Genomic DNA, 6097 nt, shown 5'->3' with positions numbered 1-6097 from the left:
CTGATCTTCCCTCGTCAGTTCTTCTGTCTTCTGTTTTAATTTCTTTTTTTTTTTTTAATCAAGAGCATACCTTACACCTTCCCTAATATGGTAAGTAATGTTATGGACCATAATTCTTATAGCTGCCTCTATTATCTCCACCTCTTTGCAGCGGGAAAATTATTTCTTTCTCTCATTCCTTCGGAACCTTTCCCTCGTCCAGACGCATCTTACAAACCCTGGTCAGCCACTTAAACGCACTAATCACAGCTTCTTACTTGTCAACATATATATATATATATATACAGATAGATAGATATATATAGATATATATATATATATATATACAGATAGATAGATAGTGTGATGTGATATACATATACATATATATATGTATATATTATACAATTTATTTTAAGAAATTGTTGTTTTTTGTGTGTCTTTGTGTGTGTAAAGTCACCGTCTATCTTTATTCCTCGCCTCAGCACAAATGGTCTCTAACCTCTTTCTGCCATTCCTCAATCTTTTTGTCCTAAAAATTAAACGAATCAGTCAGCATTAATCGCATAAACGCCAGTTTTTCCAATATTATTTATTGTCATTATTCCCAATTTATGCATTTCCCGTTATTTCAAACCAGCTAAACCTCTGTCAGTTTACCAACAATGTATGATTTCACTTCAGATTATTTCATCATATCTTCAGCAATTTATTTGAAACCAAATTGTTCACTTTTTCTTTCCTGGTCTTTCAACCCAGCTTAACTTCTTTAACTCCTCCTTTCTTTCATTCCTTTCGCCTCGGCTTTCCACAAATGGCCTCTAACCTCTTTCTGCCATTACCAAACCTTTTTGTCATAAAAATCTAAACGAATCAGTCAGCATTAATCTTCTACAGCAGCATAAACGCCAGTTTCACCTTCACAATAGTCGTTATTTATTGTCATTATCTCACCCATTCTATGCATTTCCCGTTATTTCCTTAAAACTGCAGCTAGACACCTATTTCTAAGTCACGGCAATTCTTCTTAATCACCAACAATCGATGATTCATCACTTGCATTCATTATTTCACTTCGTTTCACTCCTCGGGCTTTCCTCTGAAACCAACATTATTTCACCTCTTTCCCCTCCTCAGGCTTTTCCCTCCAACCCAACATTATTTCACTTTCTTTCACTCCTCAGGCTTTCCCTCCAACCCAACATTATTTCACTTTCTTTCACTCCTCGGGCTTTCCCTCCAACCCAACATTATTTCACCTCCTTTCACTCCTCAGGCTTCCCCTCGAACCCAACATTATTTCACTTTCTTTCACTCCTCAGGCTTTCCCTCCAACCCAACATTATTTCACTTCCTTTCACTCCTAGGGCTTTCCCTTCAGCCCAACATTATTTCACTTCCTTTCACTCCTCGGGCTTTTCCTCCAACCCAACATTATTTCACTTCCTTTCACTCCTCGGTCTTTCCTCCAACCCAACATTATTTCACTTCCTTTCACTCCTCAGGCTTTCCCTCCAACCCAACATTATTTCACTTCCTCTCACTCCTCAGGCTTCCTTTCACTCCCAACCCAACATTATTTCACTTTCTTTCACTCCTCAGGCTTTCCTCCAACCCAACATTATTTCACTTCCTTTCACTCCTCAGGCTTCCCCTCCAACCCAACATTAGTTCACTTCCTTTCACCCCTCAGGCTTTCCCTCCAGCCCAACATTATTTCACTTTCTTTCACTCCTCGGGCTTTCCCTCCAACCCAACATTATTTCACTTCCTTTTACTCCTCAGGCTTCCCTCCAGCCCAACATTATTTCATTTCCTTTCACTCCTCAGGCTTTCCCTCCAACCCAACATTATTTCACTTCCTTTCACTCCTCAGGCTTTCCCTCCAACCCAACATTATTTCACTTCCTTTCACTCCTCTGCTTCCCCTCCAACCCAACATTATTTCACTTTCTTTCACTCCTCCTCCCAACCCAACATTATTTCACTTTCTTTCACTCCTCAGGCTTTCCCTCCAACCCAACATTATTTCACTTTCTTTCACTCCTCGGGCTTTCCTCCAACCCAACATTCCTTTTCACTTTCTTTCATTACTTTCTTTCACTCCTCGGGATTTTCCTCCTTTCAGGCTTTCCCTCCAACCCAACATTATTTCACTTCCTTTCACTCCTCAGGCTTTCCCTCCAACCCAACATTATTTCACTTTCTTTCACTCCTCGGGCTTTCCCTCCAACCCAACATTATTTCACTTTCTTTCACTCCTCGGGCTTTCCTCCAACCCAACATTATTTCACTTCCTTTCACTCCTCGGGCTTTCCCTCCAACCCAACATTATTTCACTTCCTTTCACTCCTCGGGCTTTCCCTCCAACCCAACATTATTTCACTTCCTTTCACTCCTCGGGCTTTCCCTCCAACCCAACATTATTTCACTTCCTTTCACTCCTCGGGCTTTCCTCTGAAACCAACATTATTTCACTTCGTTTCACTCCTCGGGCTTTCCCTCCAACCCAACATTATTTCACTTCCTTTCACTCCTCAGGCTTTCCCTCCAACCAACATTAACTTTCCTTTCATTAGGCTTTCCCTCCAACCCAACATTATTTCACTTCCTTTCACTCCTCAGGCTTTCCCTCCAACCCAACATTATTTCACTTTCTTTCCTCCTCAGGCTTTCCCTCCAACCCAACATTATTTCACTTTCTTTCAGGCTCCTCGGGCTTTCCCTCCAACCCAACATTATTTCATTCGGGCTTTCCTCAACCCAACATTATTTCACTTTCTTTCACTCCTCAGGCTTTCTCTCCAACCCAACATTATTTCACTTCCTTTCACTCCTCAGGCTTTCCTCCAACCCAACATTATTTCACCTCCTTTCACTCCTCAGGCTTCCCCTCGAACCCAACATTATTTCACTTTCTTTCACTCCTCGGGCTTTCCCTCCAACCCAACATTATTTCACTTTCTTTCACTCCTCAGGCTTTCCCTCCAACCCAACATTATTTCAGGCTTCCTTTCACTCCTCAGGCTTTCCTCAACCCAACATTATTTCACCTCCTTTCTTTCTCCAACAACTTATTTCACTTTCTTTCCCTCCAACCCAACATTATTTCACTTTCTTTCAACATTATTTCACTTTCACTCCTCAGGCTTTCCCTCCAACCCAACATTATTTCACTTCCTTTCACTCCTCAGGCTTTCCTCCAACCCAACATTATTTCACTTTCACTCCTCGGGCTTTCCCTCCAACCCAACATTATTTCACTTTCTTTCACTCCTCAGGCTTTCCCTCCAACCCAACATTATTTCACTTCCTTTCACTCCTCAGGCTTTCCCTCCAACCCAACATTATTTCACTTCCTTTCACTCCTCGGGCTTTCCCTCCAACCCAACATTATTTCACTTTCTTTCACTCCTCAGGCTTTCCCTCCAACCCAACATTATTTCACTTCCTTTCCTCGGTCCTCAACAGGGGCTTTCTCCAACCCAACATTATTTCACTTCCTTTCTCCTCAGGCTTTCCCTCCAACCCAACATTATTTCACTTCCTTTCACTCCTCAGGCTTTCCCTCCAACCCAACATTATTTCACTTTCTTTCACTCCTCAGGCTTTCCTCCAACCCAACATTATTTCATTATCTTTCACTTCCTTTTCCAACCCAACATTATTTCACTTTTCCTCGGGCTTTCCTCCAACCCAACATTATTTCACTTCCTTTCACTCCTCAGGCTTTCCCTCCAACCCAACATTATTTCACTTTCCTTCCTCAACCCAAACGTTATTTCACTCCTCGGGCTTTCCCTCCAACCCAACATTATTTCACTATCTTTCACTCCTCAGGCTTTCCCTCCAACCATCATTATTTCACTTCCTTTCCTCCTAGGCTTTCCATCAACATTATTTCACCTCCTTTCACTCCTCAGGCTTTCAATCCAACCCAACATTATTTCACTTCTTTCACTCCTCAGGCTTTCCCTCCAACCCAACATTATTTCACTTTCTTTCCTCCTCAGGCTTTCCTCCAACCCAACATTATTTCACTTCCTTTTACTCCTCAGGCTTTCCCTCCAACCCAACATTATTTCACTTTCTTTCACTCCTCGGCTTTCCCTCCAACCCAACATTATTTCACTTTCTTTAACTCCTGGGCTTTCCCTCCAACCCAACATTATTTCACTTCCTTTTACTTCAGGCTTTCCTCAACCCAACATTATTTCACTTTCTTTCCTCAACCTCCAACATTATTTCACCTCCTTTCACTCCTCAGGCTTTCCCTCCAACCCAACATTATTTCACTTCCTTTTACTGCTCAGGCTTTCCCTCCAACATCTGACATCCTCGGGCTTTTCAACATTATTTCACTTCCTTTCCTCCTCAGGCTTTCCTCCAACCCAACATTATTTTACTGCCTTTCACTCCTCGGGCTTTCCTCCAACCCAACATTATTTCACTTTCTTTTACTCCTCAGGCTTTCCTCAACCCAACATTATTTCACTTCCTTTCACTCCTCAGGCTTCCCCTCCAACCCAACATTATTTCACTTTCTTTCACTCCTCAGGCTTTCCTCCAACCCAACATTATTTCACTTTCACTCCTCAGGCTTTCCTCCAACTCAAGTTCTTCGTTGGCGAGCGGGGTTCTTTAGCACTCTGCAACCCGAACACCGCCAGTGAAGAATAAGAGGAATTTATTTCTGTGATAGAAATTCATTTCTCGCTATAATGTGGTTTTCAATAAGCTGTAGGTCCCGTTTCTAGGTAACCTGGTTCTTAGCCAACCAAAATAAATCAACAATCCTTAGCCTAGAAGAGCTTTCAGCTCAGTTCTGGTTAAACTAAGATATACTTAACTTTTTTTCCCTCCAACCCAACATTATTTCACTTCCTTTCACTCCTCAGGCTTTCCCTCCAACCCAACATTATTTCACTTCCTTTCACTCCTCGGGCTTTCCTCAACCCAACATTATTTCACTTTCTTTCACTCCTCAGGCTTTCCCTCCAACCCAACATTATTTCACTTCCTTTCACTCCTCGGGCTTTCCCTCCAACCCAACATTATTTCACTTCCTTTCACTCCTCGGGCTTTCCCTCCAACCCAACATTATTTCACTTTCTTTCACTCCTCGGGCTTTCCCTCCAACCCAACATTATTTCATTTCCTTTCACTCCTCAGGCTTCCCCTCCAACCCAACATTATTTCACTTTCTTTCACTCCTCGCTTTCCTCCAGGCTTTCCCTCCAACCCAACATTATTTTACTTCCTTTCACTCCTCAGGCTTTCCCTCCAACCCAACATTATTTCACTTTCTTTCACTCCTCAGGCTTTTCCTCCAACCCAACATTATTTCACTTCCTTTCACTCCTCAGGCTTCCCCTCCAACCCAACATCATTTCACTTTCTTTCACTCCTCGGGCTTTCCTCCAACCTAACATTATTTCACTTCCTTTCCTCCTCGGGCTTTCCTCCAACCCAACATTATTTCACTTCCTTTCACTCCTCAGGCTTTTCCTCCAACCCAACATTATTTCACCTCATTTTACTCCTCGGGCTTTCCCTTCAACCCAACATTATTTCACTTCCTTTCTCTAATTGGGCTTTCCCTCCAACCCAACATTATTTCACGTCCTTTCACTGCTCGGGCTTTTCCTCCAACCCAACATTATTTCACCTCCTTTCACTCCTCGGACTTTCCCTCCAACCCAACATTATTTCACTTCCTTTCACTCCTCGGTCTTTTCCTCCAACCCAACATTATTTCACCTCCTTTCACTCCTCGGGCTTTCCCTCCAACTCAACATTATTTCACTTCCTTTCACTCCTCGGGCTTTTCCTCGAACCCAGTATTATTTCACTTCCTTTCCTTCCTCGGGCTTTCCCTCGAACACAAAGCCTTTTTCATTTACGGTTCCCACTGCTCATCAAGCTACAGTCTTATTGGGTACAACTTGTGCTACTCCTCTAATGCTGAAACTAACTTTTTTTTTATAAATTAAATGAATATATATATATATATATATATATATATATATATATATATATATATATATATATATATACATATATATATATATATATATATATATATATTAACTGTACATATATAATATATATATTATAT

This window comes from Macrobrachium rosenbergii, chromosome 28, assembly GCF_040412425.1.
Source record: "Macrobrachium rosenbergii isolate ZJJX-2024 chromosome 28, ASM4041242v1, whole genome shotgun sequence".
Lineage (NCBI taxonomy): Eukaryota > Metazoa > Arthropoda > Malacostraca > Decapoda > Palaemonidae > Macrobrachium > Macrobrachium rosenbergii.
Note: the sequence above shows the minus strand (reverse complement) of the source record.